Genomic DNA, 20,628 nt, shown 5'->3' with positions numbered 1-20,628 from the left:
CTTCGTACTCCAGATGCTACTTAGGCAAAAGCATCATCTCAACCACTGGCAAAGCCACCGCCTCCCAGGCTGGTGCACACAAGCTTTCCCTCCCTGCCAGAGCCCACGGCTCTTCTTGGCCAGTCCTTTCCCCTTGGGCTGGGGCCAGACCCTGCAGCATGGCAGTGGGTTGAGGCCAGGCTTGGAGCTTGGGATCCTTTGCCAGGGGCAAACAGGGACCCTGGGGATTTAAACACTTGCCAGATGCCTACAATAGTAATGTATCATGCTCCTGGAGGTCAGTCTGGTCCCAGGTTCTTGCTAAATCACCCAGGACAGATTTAATGGGCATGAGGCTTTCAGGGTGCAGGACGGCAGTTTTGATTTTGAAGGGTGGAAGCAGTCAGTCTCCAAGCATAAGGGCTCATGGGCCAGAGCAGAGAGGCACAAACACGCGTCCGGATGTGGAGCTGCCGGCGAGGAGGCGGCCAGATGGGATGGAGGAAGGTGAGGTGAGAGGCAGATGAGAGCGGGGAGGAAGGGGGTCTGGGGACCAGGAGGCTGCGGCTGGAAGGGGCCGCCTTGGGGAGGGGTTTTGCTTGGCAGGACAGTGCGATGGCCTCGGATTGTGAGGGGGAAGCAGCAGTGGGGCCAGCCCCAGCACTGGGAGGCTGCAGAGCTGCTGGGGAGCTGGCGGTGGAAGGGAGGGAAGTGGGAATCAAAGGTCCTTCCTAGAAAGCAGGTCAGCAAAGTCCATCAAAATTCACCACTGCATCCCTCTGCTATCAGAACACACTGGAATAGGATTTCCCATGAAGAGGGAAGCCCTCGAGCTGGGTTCAGTTCCCAGTAACTCTGCTCACCAGTAAACCCCCCCATATCACCAGCCAGCCTCTGGGATGTGGCAGTTCAGTCACATCCCTCCCACGCCTTGGTCCCACTCCCAGGACACTGCAATGAAACACATTCCTCAGGCTGCAGTGGGGCAGGGCCTGGGACAAATGCCCTTCTCCATTTTGGGTATTTTCCTCCCCACCCAACAAGCAGGGTTACTCCAAAAGCAGGGCTCAGCCTTCAGGGTGGAAGAGCTGCAAAAAAGCATCACACTCCTATTCCTGGGGGTGTGTTCTCAACAAAAGCAAATGGGAATAGAAAGGATAGTCAACCGGTATGGGGCCCAGAAGCTGGGAATTTCCTCCTCATGGGGCATGACTTGCTGTGGAACCCCAAATACTGCAGATGGAGAGAAACTGGGGAGAGGGGAGAGATGAAACGCTGGAGCAGAGTGTGCTCCCTCCCCTGCATCTGCCCCTGGCTCCAGCAAGGGGAGAAAGGATGGCTGAGATTCATTAAATAAAGAGACAGGAAAACCTTGCTTAAGGAGCTGTCTGGGAAAGGGGCCATTTCAGGCCTGCTTTATGCAAGTGCCAGTGATTTGGGGCCAGAATAGACAATCACTAAACATTCCTCTAGGCTCCACTGTGCAGGAGCAGCTCTCAGTTGTACCAGTTAGAGAAAGTCGTGGGGAACTTAATGGTGCTTTTCTGCCTGGGACAGGAGACCAAGCTGGGCCCATCAGGATAATGAAAGGAAAAAGAAACCCCAAATTAGTGGTTTTCCTCCCCACACAGCAGCACAGGACATTGACCTGTCGGTGCAGTGAGGCCAAAGGAGCTCCAGCTGGAGCGAGGGCATTGCATGTCCACAGCTGTGCTGAATAGTTTGGGCACATACATCTCACCATGCAGTGGAGCGGGATGGAAAAGGGACTTCTTGGTCAATCTGCACCTGTCTTAAGCCAATGGAATGAAATCTGGGGAGAAGCAGGAGCAGTGGGCACACCAGAGATACTGTTCTCACCCACAGAGCCCTGGTTCTCAGTGCAGCAGGATGGAGAAAGTTTGCACCACTGAGCTTCAGCACAACCACTGCTACAGAGAGAGACCAGGGGCTGCTACTCCACTGTTCCCCATGCTTACCTGGGAGCCAGCTCCAGGAGGAGGTGAAGGGGGCTCTGCCCTAGCCCCCAACCACCCCCCATCACCACAAGCATATGCCCAGACTGGCAGCAGGAACACCTCTCTGATCCTGACACACAGAAAGCAGGAGCTGGGAGTCTTCCTCTCCCTTCATTTTCCATGTTCCTCACTGCTCTGGATTAAACCTTCAGCCCTAAAAAGTATAAAACAAACAAACATGGATAAGAAATGTTGGTCAGTACTTTACATACAAGCATCCATCTCTGTGTACCACACATAGTCAGCACTTCCAACAAAGGAAGATACTGCAGTTTTGCCTCTGTGCTGGTGCCACCAAAGCAGCCCAGGAAAGCCACAGAGCTCAAGATAAATGCCCTGAAACTGATTAAATCAACAGGGAACACCTGATACTCATTCCCACAAGGTTACGGTAAAGGTTGGGAAACGAAGGAAGTGCTGCACTGGCATGCTGGCAGCAAATCAAAGGAAATGACATTAATTAAAGCATATGTTAGGAATAGGAAATTAAGCTAAAGCAACATTTCATCTACGGCGTCTTCTCTGGGCACTTCAGAAAGGGTATAAGTTTACTGTAGAGAAAGAGAAATGAGGAGGCTGGTGCAGAGGATAGATATGTGGGAAGTTAAAAGAATTAGAGGAGAGTTTTAAAAGCTTTAGACTATACACTCAAGGTCATGTTCACCCCCTGTATTTATTTTGAATTGTGAGTGAACAGGAGGACTGAGAGTGCTGGCTGGCACCATGGGAAGCCCCAGGCTAACGCAGACCCTGGTGTCTTTGGTAAAGGGCCTCAGCCCTGAAATCGCAACCCTCTGCACTCCTCCCTGCCCACGTGCACCAGGCACAGGTGGACCTTGGCACCCGCCTGCCCAATTTTGCTAAAAAGACTCATTCTTTTCCAGTTTTGCCTTTCTTCAGCTCACTCAACACCAGAAAAGCTCAGTGCACCACCCTAGGCACCCAGGGACAGGGGCACCACTGTCCCCTGCACAGAGGGGAAACTGAGGCACAGTGTGACTAACAGTTCAGACAAGTAGCAGGTGTGGGGGACACCGTCTGGGGCTGTATCCCAAACCTGCAGGGATACACAATCAGCCCCCCAGGCCCTCCAGCGCTGGGTTTGTCTCAGCCATAGGCCCTTCATCCCACTCTCACCCTTGGGGCTGGTGAAGATGCTGCAGTCCCGACCCACAGGATGCGTTTCTGGGCCATACTGACTCACCAGCCACCAGTGTCATCCCAGGTCACCCAGCTTTTTTTAATCAGCCATTTCAAGGCTGCCTGCCTGCCTCACCCTGTTGGGGTTGCAGATGGGGCCAGCCCGTGGCCATTTCGCTGCTCCACGTGGCCCCCGAGCAAACTCACCCCGAGCACTGGTGCCTGGTGTCCAAGAGAATCACAGGCCCAGATGTCCCCATGGCAGGGAGTGACACCCCCACTGCCCAAACAGTCCCGGGAGCTGTGATGTGCAGCAGGACTGGAGCATGGCAGGCTTTCCACCCAGTGTACTGAGCCTGCTGCACTCATGCTTTTCCCCATCCCCACTGCACCCACTGCACAACTGGGGTGGTTGTGGTGTGCGCAGGGGAGCAACACACACAGTCAACACTTGAATAACGAGCTCTGAGTGAGAGAAACCGGGTGGCAGCCTGACGCTAGGCATGCTCCTCCTGCACGCTGATCTACTCCCAAACTGGCTGCTATTTTTCCCTGAGAGCCATAAATTGTGTGTTGGGGCCAGTGGCTTTTGCGTGGTCGCCTGCTGCCTCCCCACCACGGGTATCCCTGGGATGAGTTACGAGGAGTGAGTGCTGCAGCCAGGGCTTTGCTCCAGAGTCCCTACACGAGCGAGGCAGCACAGCTCCCTCCATGCACACACGCTCCAAAGCCCTTTTCCTCCCATCTCCACCTGGGACCACGCTGCCGTCCCAGAGGGATCACCCCATGGGACCCCTCTGCTTCATGGCTTCCCAGGGAGGGCTGGCCACGGCGGCCGCGGCGCGGTGTTTACCTAGGGCGAGTGGGCAGATGGCTTGCTGACAGCTTCAGGAACACCTTGTAGCAGTTGCGGTGATTCCTGAGATCCGTTGCTTCCCATTTCAATTCACACATCATGATTTCTAAACCTCAGCCTGTACCTTCCCAGCAGAGCTCCCCACGTCTGCCCCGACTGCATGTGCTCACCGCCAGCTCAGGAGTGATGGAGAAGGGGAACCTGTGGCAGCAGCAGCCACCCTGTCTCTGACACTGCCTCCTTTGAGGCCCCAAAGAAAGGGGCACAAGTGGCACTGGAGCAGCACAGCTTCAAAGAAGCACTTTGAGGGTGTGAGGGGCTGCCAAGTGCTTCTTAGGGATGAAGAATTCTCTTCCCATCATCTTCTCCAGTGGAATAATGGTTGCAACTGCATTGACTGAAAACAGAGGGTAATGGGCTCTGAGGTGGGTACCTGTGGGTGTCTCCTGCTCTTGATGCAGATCATCTCCACTTTGGATGAGACCTTGCCATGAGTCACTTGGGACCCGCACTAAACCATCTCTGCCGGGCTGCGGAAGGCTGGTCAGGCCCCGATGCCAACTGGGATGAGTTCACAGAGGCAAAAATGGAGCTGGGACCAAGCTTGGCCACGGCGGCTCCTAAACCCCAGGCAGGTTTGCTCAGCAGGATGTTCACACCCAGCTTCCCCACCCAGGACAGCTGCTGGCCCCACTGTCCCCCGGGGAATTGCTCTTGGGGTCCAGTGGGATCTCAGAGCTGGTTGCAGTTGTGGGGGCCTCTGTGCTCCCACCAAATCCCCTGAGCAAGTGTGAACCAGAGCATCTCCTGCGTGTACACATTGCCTGCCCTCCCTGTGCTGCACTGTGCTGCTGTGGTAGAGTCTTGGCCTCAGGGTGAAAAAGGAGTATGTTTTTCCAATTAAAAGAGCCAAATGCATTTTCCTGCCAGTATTTCGTCCAGCCTAACATGCGATGTCTACATTTTAACCTTGAAGAAGCCTCTGGAGACGCTGCAAAATAAATCAATACTAGCCCACGTGCTGGAAAACAGAACCAATAAATAACTTCAAAACAGCTTTTCTGTTTACTGTATGAAATTCCCATTCTTGGCCATGCTCTTCAAAACAGCACCTCAAAATAAAACAGAAAAGAAAAACAACCCCCCGAACCTTCCAATTAGCAGCGCAGCGTGAGGCTCGCCAGCCAGGCAGAGCTGGTTTCAGGTTGCAGGTGCAGGGCCAATTCTCCACTGACCTCTGGGCTGGGATTTGGGATAGAGATTGCCTGTGCAATGGTTTAAAAATATAAAATAAAAACATTTTTTAAAAAAATACATCCTGCATGGTTTCCTATGGCAGAGGAGGTGCTGGAGGAAAACCAGTGCCTAGGCACTCAGACATGTGCATCCCCAGTCTGGTCCCCAAGCCCTGGCCCACAGCTCCATGTGCTGGACCCAGGGCTCCTCTTGTCCTTCCCGGCCATGGGGGAGTGTGCCCCATAAGCAGCCCAAGGTTTTTAATCGATGTGTCCCCAAATGTGCCAAATGGTGGGGGATAACCCTGGCCCTTGACCTGCTGCCTCTGCTCTGCCCAAGTCACCTGGTCTGGGGCCAGCCAGGGACTCACCAGTTCTTCCTCCTTTATGACAATAATAAATGCGTCTTCAGCTTTAGCATAAAATAAGATTTACAGGAGCTATTAAAAGGAAACTTAAAGGCATTTTTCTGCATCCTGTTGCAGAGACATCTCATGTGGGAGGCAGGTGGCTCTGCAGGACCTCGGTGGGGAGGTGCTGCACGTGTGCGGGGACAGACAGTGACGCTCAGGCAGCAGGGACCTGCCTGTGCACACAGGAGGTTGCAAACCCTTCATCGTGTACACTCAGCATGTGGCAGTGGGATAAACTACCAAGAGCCAGCATTGCCATCAGCAGCCTGTGCTGGTGACACCAGAGCTGAGGTGAACACTTGTTGGGGTCAGAACACACACGGGCATCACCCACAGGGATGAACCCACAGCATCCCCTGCACAGGGGCAGGTCGCAGCACAGAGCACCATGGTGCTGCATTGAGTGGCCTGGGACAGACAGGCAGATGGACACCCAGGGCCCCAGGCAGCTGCAGCAGGAAGGGTGGCAGAAGGCAACTCTCTGCTCTCCAGCCTCCTGCCCCAACACAGTGGGGATGTAACACCCACGGGGAAAGCACATCTACTGACTGAAGGATAAACTTAAGCCATTTTCTTCATATCCCTCTATTTCTGTTCCTCTCCCCTGAGGCTCCTTGTTGTCAGCGTGCATTATGCAGCCAGGACAGCTCTATTAGTCATACGCTTAATGACTGGAAAAACACACGCAGCTGTTATTAGCAGGGCTGAGCCGCACACGCACAGCCCGCTCCACGAGGACAAGCGGCGCAGGGTAACCTGATGGAAGAGCATCTGGGACAGTGTCCCATGGCATCCCCTGGGACCGGCCCCGGAGGAAGTGAAAGGGTTTTTTACATGGAGATTCAGGAACAAAATCTCTGCTGTCCCATTTCCACTCAGAACTGATCCTCCTGGAATGGGAAATGTGCTTCCGAGGGGGCAAAAGCAGATGACGTCTCTCTGGGCTGGGCTCTGCCTATAAAGCATCTGGCACATCCCAGGAACCTTGGATCTCGTTCCCTGAATGCTCCTAGCAGGGAGGAGCTGAACCGGGAGTTAATTATGTCAGAAAAATCAGTGCAACTACTACAGTGGGATAGCAGCAATGTTGGCTTTTTTAATCGGATACCAAAAGAGAAACACAGGGGGAAAGGGATGCACAAGCCTGCAGCTCATACACGATGCCCTCCAAATGCATCCCACTCCTGTCCCTGTCCTGGAGGGGAGAACACCTCACAGTGCCACTAGCCCAGCCATAGGCATGGTATATGTCACATACATCACACGCCTGCAAAAACACACTGTGGATATAAACTGGACAGATTTAGCGACTGTGGGGCCTTCTGTTCTTCCTTACATCTCTGGACCATTTCCCCACCCCTTAAATGCTTTACATTATTTATTATGTTTCATTTAACCCCAGCCACGTCCTCCAAATAAAATTTATTTTGCAGCTGTCATTCAGGTTTACTCCGGCCTTAACCTCGTAATCCTATTGATTCCCTCATTATTCTCGGAGCACGGGATTGATTTCATGCCTTCTGTGTTATGGAGAAGCCTTTGCTCATTAATCTCACGTGCATTTACAAACAGTCGATCCTGGTAATTCATTATTTTCTCATTGCCTACACAGTCAGGCTCTCAGACACTCTCAGTTTGTCTGCTTTGCCTCCTTATTTTGGGGTATGGATGGAGATAGTACATGATCCCTCTCCTAAAGGGCATCAACCCTGTACCCCAAGGCAATAGTGTGATGGGTTCCCATGCAGATGCAGGGTACCCAAAAACCTCTGGGCTTGTGCACTGCATCACCTTTATGAGATGCCCTGGGACAGCATCCTGCTCAGAAAGGTCGCTGCAACATACTGGGCTGGGAAAAAACAGTGAACCAGAAGAAATCTGGGTTGGAAAGGACCTTGGGGCTCTCCAGAAGGACCAATTTCAGGGTCAGAGCATGATACTCAGGACGCTACAACTGCGTTGTGCATGGGGCAGCAGTATCTGTTGCTGGCGCTCGGGCTGCGCAGAATAGAAGTACCACTGATGTACCCACGTGCATGCCTGCAAACACAACAGGAGTGTGTTATTTATACAGTGTGATCAATCATCCTGAGTATTTAATATAGCCCCATCGGAGTGCACAGCGCTGTACAGTATATGGAGGAAGACATGACCCCTGTCATAGAGGCTTAGAATAAAAAATAGGCAGACACTATAGTTCAGACACGTAATAAATCCCACCAAAGGGCCAATCTCAAATATTTCAGCTGTTTCCCCCTCCCCCCATAATATATAATTGTCTTTGTTGGATCAATACAGAGGGGCTTTGTGGAAGGAATATGTTTTAAGAGAAGATTAATGTAGTGAATTATATATGCAGCTAGGAAGAATTCCAATATTTAACTTCCAGGAGGAGAAGGAAGGTTTTGGTGATCAAATCCTCCTCTCAGGATGGGAACGCAGCACCCGATGGGCACAGGGCAACAGGGGAGGTGTAAGCACCCCTCATTGCCAGGGACCTGCTCCTTCAGGATGGTGGCAAGAGCCTTCCTGAAGGCACAGACACCTCTGCCCCAGTCAGGGGATCCAGTTGTCCCCATCACACCCACCCACAAGGCCACATTGGATGGTATCAACATGTGCCAGACGGCTGGTTGATGTGAGGTCAACACATTGTACAGCAGCATCGCACCTTGCCCTCTAGATGCAGCCAGCAAACCAGGCAGCACAGGGGAAGCAGGAATGATTTTTGGTTCCTAAATACATATTATTTATCCACAGTAAAGCCCCTGTGATAATTTCCCTAGGTACATTCACATACACACCCTATCTGTTGCTCGGAGCATCGTACACAAATGAATACCCCTAATCTTATTAATGTGTAATGACAGGGGGGTTGAGCCCTAGCTCCAGTGAGTGGTGCGGAGCTCACTGAGTCTCACCAGTGAGGTGTTCATCACACAAAGTGCATGGCTATCATATGGAATACATTTACCTGAATCTATTTTTGATTAAATGCAATAAATATTATTGATTTGGTTACATACCCTCCGTATGACAGTCTGTTTAATTTATTTTTTCATTCTGAGAAGGGATGTTGCATTGATCCAAAACATTAGCTCTGACTACCACCGTAAATTCCCATTTTAGGGTGACCTGCAGCAGTCTTATTAATATTTTTACACTTACCCAGTGGTTGCCAGGTTAACCCTTCAACAATGCGCCCAAATTGCGCTGTGCGGGCAGGAGGGGTGACCTGACGCAGCACAGGGAACTGCAGCCAGTGCGGGGGACATCACATATTTTAATGCCACCACTGGAAAGCCACCAGCCTTCCAGTAGCTCCCAAACCTGCTCCCAGCACCTCTCAGAGCCCCATCGGTTGGCATTAATGCTGAGTCAGCATCTGCTCCAGGCTGGGCTCCCTCCAGGAGCCCTTCGGCAGATGAGAACACACTCCAGGTACTCATAGCGTGTCCAGAACAGGCTGTTTGCTATCTGAAACCCACAAAACCCAGCATGCTGGCATTTGGACCAACACTACTACAGATTTCCTTACAATGGCTTCTATACCTTTCTTCTTAACAAGGGCGGGAAGCAATCCCAAATATTTTTTATATTACTAATAAACTGAAAAAAATGCTTTATGTTTTCAATATATTTTCAATTTACTGCCATGGTCAGTATCTTGATTGTTATGTGTATTTTATAAGCAGCGTCAATGATAACCAGATTTAGCTGTTGGTTTCTTCATAAATACTACGTTATCCACCAAAAGTTATCTCCGGTAACACCGTGTCATTAAAAATAATGCTGAAAAGCATCAGGGAAACACGAAAAGCAAAAAAGTATAAATCACTTCCAAGCACGTCTTAGAGATACCGGAATTTCTGAGCGTTTATTTGGACTATAAGCTGAGTTTTAACACACATTTTAGACAGATCCCACAATCTTGGTATCCACAAAGCCCTGAAGAAATGCACCAGCTCGTTGCAGGCTCATCCCACTCATGTCAGATCAGACTATGGGAAACTGTTTCATAGGCACAAATGTGACACAGGAGGAGATAAACCATTGCACCACCAACCTCCAGCTACACAGGGATGTGCAGGGGTGGGTGCTGGCACCCAGGACCTATACGCCCAGCAAACCCCACGCTATAGCTCTGCTAAAGCCCTGGAAATAAAAACCCCAACACAAAGCCGTGGCAGCACCTTCACCTCCAGCTGGAACCTGGAGAGCCCCAGTTCCAAAGCGTTTTCCCATGGCACGCAGGGTTTCTTGCTTTTAAAAAAAAAAAAACACCAGCTTTCATAGCTCCTTTTCATCTAATATTTAATGTGTGAGAGTTTCTGCATGCCCAGGTTAGGTAAACATTAGGGAAGATTGTTTATAGGAATTATACACAGAGTGGTGCTGCTTTAATTTATCAAAAAAGGGTTTGTTGAAATAAATTCATTTTACAGTGAAACTCACTTAAACCTGTGAAAGGGATGACTTTGTTTAAATGAACCTGTTTGTCCTTCACCTTGAAGGACAGTTCCAGCAGCACCACGGTACCATCTTCCCATATAAATATTCCCCCAGTCTCCCAGAGCCCCAGCAGAAGCTCTGCCAAGAAGAAGGTGCCTGGGCTGGTGGTCCAGGGATGGGGAGGATGTGGCCATAGGGTTCAGGGACCGCAGTTGGGATGACACAGTGTTGCAGGAGAAATGCATCTCTCAGCAGAGCTCAAACCCTGCAGCTGACCCCCAAATCAGGAGGATGAGGGATGGGGAGAGCCCTCCAGCCTCGGCCTGCCCATTGCTTCATCCGACACTGCTGGATTGCTGTTAGATTGATTGCCATGGATACCACTGCTATTATCAGCTTGACCAGACCACTCTTATTTAGGGAAATAATAACACGCCGTTAGCCATTTTTCCCCTTTCTTGAAATTTATTGCAAAGTGAGGAAAAGCAGAATCTCTGCTCTTGCCTCCCCTCTGCTGGCTCCGGGCAGCTGTAGCACTTGGCTCTCGCCCAGGTTTGCTGCCCTGCTTTAAAAGAGTTCAGCACAGTGGGGCCAAACCGGGACTATGCAAAATACAGGGTAAAAAAACCTATCAGTGTTTCTCCCTCATGACACAGGTCAGATTAACAGGGGGAAATTAACGCTAGCATGTTTGATGGAGATGTGGGCAGATGTGTTAACTTGAAGCACGCAGCTGTAAAGAGTTAATCTTAGTGTGGGGCGATACTGGGAAGCACATTCATCCATTCATTCATTCAGGAGGTATCAGCCAGGTACAGGGCTTAGATCAGTTCCCTGAGTCTGGCCTAAAGGTATTTATAGCTTAGAGCTGAAGGGGGGAAAAATAGCTGCACAACCACACATCAGAAAAAATGAATGGGATAAGGGAAACTGCACTTTGGAATTGATCTATGCAAAATCCACCAAGGCAGAATTAATATTGTCTTGTTAATAGAGGGAGCAACTTGGAATTATATGGGAAAGGTGGGTAAAACCTGGAAAGTATAAGAGCCAGCTCTGATTTCAAAGTCCATGGGAGCATTCCAAGGCAGAGCTTTAAAATTAGAAACAGCATGCAAAGTTACTTTTCCACTGAAATGTCATGTTTTCCTTGAAAAGAGCTTTTTCCATCTCAAGAACGCGTTTTGTCACCAAGCAGTAAGTGCACCTCTCCCGACAGATTTGCTGAAGCAAGAGCTCTTGGAAAAACTGGAGAATCGCATCTGGGGGCTTGACAAACAAATAAAGGCCAAGAAGAGAAGTCTGGGCAGCACATTTCCATCCGGGGAGGTTTGCTGCTCTCCCTCTACCTTTACACTTGGGGTGGGGGGAAAAAAGTGTGCATCCATCCTTAGGCAGCCTGGCTTTCCGACTCAGCCCCTCCACTCCCATGCACCACCCCAGCGCTGTCCATGCTGCTCCTTTCAGGGCAGTGAAGACACAGTGCCCAGAAGGGTATTTGGCTTTTGGGAAGCTTATTCCAATGAGCCAGACAGTGTACCAGAGTGTGTGGCTTATCTGGTATTTCTTGCTTGAGGAAGAGCCAAAAAGGACCCAGGATGGAGCAGACCCCATCCCCAGCCTTTCCTGGGAATGTGGGAAAGCCCCAGCTTTGGGCACCAGTCACTCTGTAAGACTGAGGATCCACCAGCATCACCCGAGCTGTGACATGCAAAATAATCAGCCTATGGCAGACACCTTCACAGCTCTGCCAGGCACTGAGTTACTCACCATCCTCTCATTTCCAGATGGTTTAAATGTCCAGCACCACAAGGATGCTCTGTAGTGCTGTGGGATCCCTTGTGTCCTCCCAGAACTGGGTATGTGACAGCAAGTGTCCCCAGGCATACTACAGAACACTACAGAGGAGAAGAAGATGAAATTTAGGTAAGCAAATGTAAAAAAGGGAGGCACAACTCCAAGAGGTCACTGGTCCCTGTCTTAGAGGTGACTCCATTCCCTGCTGCAAGGCTGGGCTCTGTGCTAATGGGACAAAAAGGGTCTGGAGAAAGAGCAACCTTGGTGCTATTTGCAGCCAGTCTCCGGGTCTAAGGACAGTGGGACAAGTGACATTCCTTGAGTGTGTCCCCATGGGCAGTCCTGTGCCATCACCCTTTCCTGGAAAGCCATAGACTGATTGTGGGGGCAGATCCTGGAGCACAGGGGGGTTGCTGGAGGCCAGAGCCTCCCAGTTTGAGAGGATGCAGCTCCCGTGGGGCTGGCAGGTGCTGCTGGGCCACAGCCCCCCCCGTCCTGCCTGCACCTCTCCCTCCAGGCCATCCCAAGGCAGCCCCGCTTTGAAGCTGTGCCGGGGCTGGCAGCTGCAGCAGTGCCGGAATAAGATGGCTTTTAAACTCGGAGTGAGATGAAAAGCAGCCGGAAACACATCTAACGGGTGACTGGAGGGCTAAGCCTGCTTTTCTCATGCTCGCTTATCCTGGGCTGCACTGCTGGAGCCCGGGTCCCTGGGGAGCAGCTTTCTCAAGCTCTGCTGCCTGCCCCAGTCCTTCGCTGCTCCCATCCCTCCTCTGCCAAGAGGTGAAGCAGCAAAGATGTAAAAAACATTTTTTGTCATTAAATTCCCATGGAGTTTCCTGCCCTGACCCCCAGGAGCCCACATCAGGCTCTGAAGCACCAGGCGAGGTGCTTTGCCCTAGGAGCAGCTGTGGCTTTGGAACAAGGGAGCCTCCTGTATTGCTTTTTGGAGTGATTTGGGTGGAGAAATGGGAGACACGGTGGCCTGTTGCTGCCTGGGAGCCAGCAGCATTCAGAAGGCGTGTACAGCATGGCAATGGTGGGAGAAAAACCATTCCCTGCCCCAGAGTGCTCCAGGCTAAACCTGCGGTTCCCACATTTTCTGGGCACTGACCACTTCTGCTGCTAAACTCTTAACTGAACACGCTATAAAACCCTGCCCAGACAGCCCCACTTCTCGCAGCGGCAGGTCACTGGCCAGCCGAGAGCAAGAGCTGACAGAGAGCAGAGCTGCCAGGGACGAGCACACGGGGCCGGTGCGGAGCACATCACTGCGCACCCACCGCTTAACGCGGGGAGACGCGAGGAGCACCCCTGGGCAACATCAGCTGAATCACTGCCCTAACAGAGCGGCCAAGGCTTTAAATCAGGTTCAAAATAGCCGAGGACCTTGAGTGGCTTTTTAGCTATTAGATTTCTTCTCTCCCTCCCCATTAAGCTTAATGGAAATGGTTCTGAGAAAAAGCAAACCTGAAATGCCAGGGCTCTGCAGGGATGCAGCCGTGAGGGCTGAGCACCCACAGCAGCAGCTCAGAGCTCATTGGAGTTTCTTCACTAGGAGACATCACCGGACCCCTGCAAGGGGCTGCTCCTGGCATTAGGAGCGCAGTAGGCTGGGAGAAGCACGGATGTAATGAGATTTGTACTAATTCATGTGATTGTTTATAAGAACAATGCCGCGCTAAGCCTGTTAAGCCATTCTGGTTGGACACAGCTATCCGCTCCTGCCAGCCACAGCAGCAGGCTGGCCCAGCAACACTGCTGCTGCACTGCGCACCATCCAAAGCCAGAGGTTTGCTAGGAGAACAGAGGACGCTGAGCAAGATCTTTGCTATTTCTCCTAACCAGAGCCCTCAGAACAAAACAAATATCCCACTCCAGTTTGATGAGGAAGCCCTTTCTGCACAGCGCCAGGCTCTGCGAAAGCAAGTGTTGCTCCCATGCACACTCTGTGGGGCACACGGAGCTGGGACAGCAAAGCAGGAGCAGCTTTGGGGCTTTTCCACAACCCCACAGTGGCAAACCCACCATCTCTGGCCTTCTCACTGGGTTCTCAATCAATAATTTACCTCCTCAAAGGGCAGCTGAAGAAGCACACAGGGTCCAACCTCTGTAGTAACTTACTTTTCATCCCACAGGTCACAGTTTGCGCAAATCAGCGGCATCTCAGAGATGTGCCTGACTTTCCTCTCACCACCTTGATGGAGGAAATTGTTGTTGTTGTGTGTTCCCTTTCCTCTCTTTTTTTTGTAGTTTACTTAATTGAAAATCTCCTGAGCCCTCCTCATGATGCTCCCAGCAAAGGAGAAGGTTACTCCAGTAATCAGCTCTGTGGTGCCAAAGAGTCTGCACCAAATTCAGCTCTGGCCTCCCCAGCTCTGGGGGAAGCAGACATAAATATGGGGCTCTAATCTCAGACATGCTCGTTGATAATCTGCTCTGCAATTTGCAGATAGGGTAGTCTGAGTGCTCGCAGGCTCCAGGGCCATGTGGGGAGGGCAGGGGGAGACAGGACCCAGGTCCCCTCAGAGGGCTCGGGCTGTTTGTGCATCTTTCTTCAAACCATTCACAGCACATGCGGCCACCAAGGCACCCAGTCCCGATCCTGTGCCCCCTGAAGTGGGAGTTTTGGCCTTGGATTTGTGGCAGTCACTTAGGAAATCACAAATAGCCCTTTCCCTTTTTGCAGGCACCCTGGGCCTCAAAGTGGGGTCTCCCAAAGTGGGGTCTGTCCAGAGAGGAACAGCAAGAAGCGGGGGACAGTGGGACCCCCCAGTCCTGAAATGGGGTCCCAGCAAACTACCCCAGCTCACAGGGAAGATCAGGATTTCCCCTCATGTCACCAAAGCACAGCAAATAGCAGTATAACAGCGTGACAATTCTCTCTGGAAAGCTGAGATTTCTGCCCAGTTCTCCCCCCACCCCAGGAAAATGGGCTTTTAGTGCAGGTGAAGGGCTTCAGCTGCATGATCTGTCAGCTGAGGGTGGCACCAACCAGGAGGGAGGCACCTCTGCTTGAAAACAATTGGGAAAAAAAACCAAACCAAAACAAAAACCCCACCACAACACACACCATAGTCCAGCTGGGATAAAAATCCCTGCAAACGCTCCCTCTCGTGGAGGCTGGCTCTCCACCTCTGTCTGCGAGACCGGGACAAGTCCCGTCCCAGAATCTGTCCCAGGGATGAGGGGCTCTGCAGGAATTGGGGTCCATGGGAGCTGCTGACACGCTCCCCTTGCAGCACCACCCAGCATCCCCCCAGAGCCAAGGCCTTGCTGCCCAGCATCCCCCCCGAGCACGTTTGGGATGGGGGAGCTCAGGGCTGGCTGCATCCATCACTCTTGAATTTCAGATGCTTCTGAGGCTTTAACAGCCAAACCACCTTCCCCTCTTGTTGCCATGGGGAGAAAGCACATGTGTTTAGCATGTGGAGGAACAGAGGGTACCACTGGGGATACCTGCTGGGATTTACATTGGCTGAACCCCTGTATGTGCCATTTATCTCTTTTAAAGCCATTTTGAGGGTGTCCCTGAGCCCCAACATAGCCTAGGCAGGGAGGACAGCTCTCAAGCTGGAGCAGCACAGGGACAACAGCATCACAGTGCCTCTACCAGGTCATTATTTCCCAGCATGGGGAATTATTTCCCAAAAGTCTTTAACCAATTCTCCTCAGCTGCACAGGATTTTGCACTGACAACACCTTTCTGCTGGGAACCAAGCCAAGACCTCCACAAGGTCATTTTGCAAAGACAATTAGGTAGTCCCTCGACAGCGCTGTCTCATTTTAATTAGATTTTATTTCCAAAGAATTACTGAGCAAGCCAGGCCCAAGGCTGAAGGCAAGGACCATTTACAGAAATCAATGGGAGGCAAAGGACAGATGTACCTGTGCTTATGTCACCAATTACAGTGATGCCAACTTGACGAGGGAAAGCAGCAGCCTTTCTCACATGATTTCACCCATTAATTCTTCAGGCAAAATAAACCCCAGCATGCAGAAGACACACCATCACCACTTCTGCCTGCTTGTTCATGCTTAGATGCCTCAGAGCAAGTACTTGCAGCTTTTTGAGGGGGTCTATAGGTGTCACATGCACATTTTTGGCAGAACCCACAAAGCTGGGGAATAGCACAAAGCCCTTATCGATCTGCAGGACGGCTGCTCCTACGTATTTGTGCACACACACAGAACACATGTAAAGAAAAAGTGAACGTATACACACACAACAGCCCTTAGCAAGGGGAACCACGGTGGCACAGGCAGCAAGGACAGGCTGTGACAGCAAGAAACAGACGGACCAGAGGATGGACACGACAGGGGATACTTGAGGGGCCACTGCTGCAGACCCCCCATCCGGTGAGGTTGAGAAGACAAACCCTGTGGATGACCAGGGGGTGCCACCAGTACGGGCTGCTGCACAGCTACCCCCTAGGGGATGCCCCGAGGAGCCCCGGACCGGCCGCCACCTCCCGGGCACCCCCCGAGAGGCCCCGTCACCGTTTCCCCGCATCTGGCCGCCCCCGCGGCGAGACTGCGCCACCTGGCGGCCGAGCTCGGGGCAGCAGCGGGCACAGCCTGGACGGGGCGGCCTGGCAGAACGTTTTGGAGCCCAAGGCACATCCCGAGGAAGAAAAACCACCTTTTTGGTGTTGTGGTTTGTTTTGTTTTCCCCCCCGCGACCCCAGCGCAAAGCTGGAAAGAAGAGCAGCGGAGAGGGCAGTTGAAAGCCCCGCCGGCTGCTTCTGTCTAGTCGGATGTCCCGAGCAGACACCCACCGGGGCGCGGCCGCGTCTCCTCCCTTCCCGATGTGGCTCCGGGGAAGGTCTGGGAAAAGGCCCGGGCAGGCGCCGCGGGGCGACGGGGCCCGGTTCTCCCTCGCCATCACCCGCCACTATAAACAACCGGAATAAACCGAGAGCCTCCCCTTTCCCCTTTCCCACCCTGCCTCAGAGCAAACGGTGCCTGCGGCTAAGAACCAGCTTTGCATCAAAATAAACAGTTACTTTTTGCCTGATAATATTTGTAACCCCCACAGACACACGCGCAGATCAAAGCAGCTCTGGGAACAGCCTAAACAGCTGCTTCATCCTTCCCGCAGCCCCAGACCATGCCCGGACTGTGCCCCCGGGGAGTTAACGGGCCAGAACCGACTGAGGGAGGCAAAGAGGCCTTTGGGACGCCAGCGCCCATAGAAAGAACGCGGACAGAGATTCCGGGACGGAAAAGCCCTGGAGCAGTCAGGGGGGGCTCACCCGAGCACGCTGCTGAAGAGACAAGCTGTCCTCCACACCGGGGCTCCGAGGACGCCTCATTGGGGTTCAGGACCCTATCCCCGGCGGGGCAGGATGGAAGAGGAGACCACAGCAGCCCCCCCAGCGACCTACCGACCTTGCTCGAACTAGCGGCAGCAGCACAAAATAAGAACGCACACCGAGCAGCCCCATAAATCACGTCCGGCCGCAGGTGCGGAGCCGCTACCCCGGCTGCGCATCCCGCCCCGAGCGCACAGGTGCGGCGGGGTACGCAGGTGTCCTACGCGGCCGGGCCCGCGGGTGCGCAGCGCTAAGAGATACCCGGCCGGGGGGAGGCAGCGCTCCGCAGAGGTTCCCGGTGCTGCCCTTTGTCTATTGATCCGCGATCGGGGGCGGCAGACAGAGCGGCGGCCCCGCGGGTAATTGGGGCTCCAAGGCCGTGACCGCGCTCGCCTCCCTCCTCCCCGCCCCTGCGCGCCGCGGGGGGCAGCGCCGGCGGGTCCCTAATTGGGAGCCGCAGCCGGGGGCTCGGCCCGCTCCGCTTTGTCCCGGCCGGGGAGGCAGCGCGGCGGCAGGCAGGCGCCAGCCCGGCACAAAGAGCTGCTCGCCCCGCTGCCGCCGGGCCGGGGCTTCCCTTCCCCGACGGCTGCACCCCGTGTTCACAAAGTCGGGGCTGGCAGAGGGGCTCAAATGTTCGTTGAAATGTTCCAATGGGGAATCTGAACCTGCCTGTGGCACTGATGGGCCCTGGGAGCCCCCCACATCTGAGGGAGCTCCTGGCACAGGGCAGGAGCCTCGCATCACAGCGTGCCTTGCTTCATAGCATTGCCACCCTCCCTGCCTTTCCCCTGAGGTGTGCAGTGGTTGGTTCCTGTAAACCCCACACCACAGAGACAAAAAGCCATATTTTCCCACTCTGACCAGCAATCAGGGCCTGAGCACACCCAACAAGGTGTCACCACCTCGCTGTCACCTGCCGCGCAACAGTGACCTGACGTGACATGCTCAAGGATACGCACAGGCACAGCGCCAGCAGCACAGCACTGTAGCCCTGGTGAGGGCCCGGCTTGGCCTGAGAAACCACAGCTGGTCCTGTGCAGGGATGAGAGCAGCGGCAGCGTTCCCCTGCACGGGCCTGTGAGATGCGCTGGCCGGTGTTCCTGTTTACAAACACCCGCCCGTGGAGCTGTTCCAGCAGCGCTATTGTGCTGCACAGTGGCTTGGTGGCTAAGTTAGCTGGGGTTTGTCCACGGGGGCCACGAAACCCTTAGGGTAGGAATGCTATTTTTAGTGTCTAGCCAAGCACCTTGTGCATTTAGCCAAAGAAACTCAAAAGCTGCCACTAACACTAGTGAAATCCTCATTATTTGGTGATCTCACCACATTGGTGGAGGCAGCACCTCTCTTACCTGCTGGTTAAACACCAACACCTTCTGCCAGACAGGGATCACCGGAGCACCCAGCACTTCATTCTGGGGACTTGACAGTGACCACAGCACACGGCATGGCCATGCCAGGTTTTGTCGGGTGCATTTCAGGGTGCAAAGCAGCAGAGCCATTTGGGGTGCTGTGCTGGGTGTGCCCTCGCAGGGCCTCCCAGTGCCTTTTCATAGCCGAGGAAAATAATCCCAGCGCAGTGCATGACTAATCAGTAGCTGCTTGTCACACTGTTTGAATAGGGTTTCTCAGAGCCTGGGTTTGGCCACAGCAGGCCTGGAGCAGCTCAGCTCCTGCCGAAACGCCCTGCTGCCCACGCCCCATGCCTGGGGGGAGCCAGGCCCTGCTCCCTGCCTTCCAGAACCATCCCTCGAGGTCACCATCGTGAACCCACACTCTGCAGGGAGCACTTTCCCATCTCTAGTGAAGAGAAGCTTTGTGCTCAATAGGCAGGTTGGGACGCCCTGCCGGCCCCAGTGTTTGGCCCTTGAGGAGGAAGCAACGTTTAAACCTTCATTGTCCCTTGGACCAGGCTGGACAGCGTGGCTGTCTGCAGTGTGCCAGGACAGCAGGAACCTGGCATGAGGCTCTGCCAGCGCTGGCTCTGTTCAGCAGCACAGGCACCATCTCCCTGCTGTGCTTGCTCTAGCCAGCTTAGTCTAAACCCAGCATGGCCAGGAGGGTGGTGGCAAGGGCTGGTGAGCCCTCACACTGGCACATGCTGTGCCCCCTTGCTAAAAGTAGAGCCTGTTAAATTGTTACTCATCTGAGTGATGTTTATTCAGAAATGATCCTACAAGCTTAATTATAGTAACTACACTTCCCTCCTTCTGTTTAAGCAGTTCCCAGCCTGACAGTTCCCCCCTGCACTGACAGAAAAGGCTCTGCTCCTCTGGGGGAGCCACAGTAGCTCCGCTCCAGTCATCGGGGAGCACAGCCCTAGCATCTCCCCTCAGATGCTACCACGATGGGGTGGGGGGTTCCACAGCCCGTTCCCTGCCTGCAGCCACCTCCGGAGTGCTGAGGTGGGGGTCCGGGGGAGCCCGGGGAGGAGCCGCGGCCGCCCACGACCCTCCCCGTCGGGGCCGAGCGGCGGCAGGTGCACGGCGGTTCCAGCAGAGGGCGCCCTGCGCCCGGCGCTGCGCCTCCGCGCCCGCGGGGACGCGCCCCCGCCCCCACCCGCGATTGCGTTCATAAATCTTCCCCGGAACGGGAGAAGGGTAATTGGTGAGGAAAAGGGCTGTTTGCGTCCTCCTCGACCGCGCCCTGCAACGCCCCGAGCGGCTCCGAACGTGGGGGCAGATGTGGGGACCCACAGCGCCCGCCCCGGGGCAGCCCCATCCCCGACGGTACCGCTGTGCCCGGGTCATCCCTTCCCCGCCGGTGCCGACGTGACTAGAGCACCCCGATCCCCGCCGGTACCGGTGTACCTGAGCGTTTCCCGTTCTCGCCGGTCCCGGTGAGCATCCCCGCAGCACGGCGGGACGGTCCCGGCATGCCCGGGCCATGCCCTCCCGGGGCGGCACCGGCGCGCACCCCCGGGCAGTTCCGCTGCACTCCGAGGACGATGCGGGTAGATCCGCATCCGCGCGGGGGTCCCGGCGCCGCATCCTCCCCCGATGCACCCGGAACATCCCCTTGCGCACCCGCTAACTCCTCTGCCCTCCACCTTGCCCACCTGCCGGGCCCCCCTGCTGCGGGACGGCTTGTGGGGCGGGCAAAGGCCTTGAGCGCAGAAATCCCGCACCGGGCTGAGCCGCTGGATGTTCCCCGTCCCCGAAGCCCCCGCAGAGCGCTGCGCCGGGGAGGGCGGCCGCGCACCTCGGGGGATTTTCATCTTTCCCCATCAAACGCGGTGCCCGGTAGCCCGCGCTATGGCCGGGGAAGCCGCCGAGGATGCGCGGCCCCTACCGCCGCTGCGGAAAACGAGCTCCGGCGTGGGCCGGGCCGGCCGCGCAACGCTGCGCACCTGCGGAGGAGCGGCGGCCCCGACGGGGCGATCGGCTCCGGGAAGGCGGCGGGAATGAAACAAGCGGGAGCCGGCAGGAC

General features: G+C 54.3%; 1 protein-coding gene across 1 annotated transcript in view; it reads right to left on the bottom strand.

The window, feature by feature from the left end:
* TBX4 (T-box transcription factor 4) overlaps positions 1–17,430 on the bottom strand; it is a 57,223-nt gene extending 39,793 nt beyond the window's left edge. Inside the window, exons 1-2 of the mRNA XM_005511931.3 lie at positions 17,143–17,430; positions 1,959–2,151 (exon numbers count right to left, since the gene is read on the bottom strand). The gene's annotated coding sequence lies outside the window, so the exon portion shown is untranslated. The remainder of the gene's footprint in view (positions 1–1,958; positions 2,152–17,142) is intronic.
* Positions 17,431–20,628: the final 3,198 nt, after the last annotated feature.

The sequence above is a fragment of the Columba livia genome, chromosome 20, assembly GCF_036013475.1.
Source record: "Columba livia isolate bColLiv1 breed racing homer chromosome 20, bColLiv1.pat.W.v2, whole genome shotgun sequence".
NCBI lineage: Eukaryota > Metazoa > Chordata > Aves > Columbiformes > Columbidae > Columba > Columba livia.
Note: the sequence above shows the minus strand (reverse complement) of the source record. Positions and strands in the feature narration are given on the sequence as shown.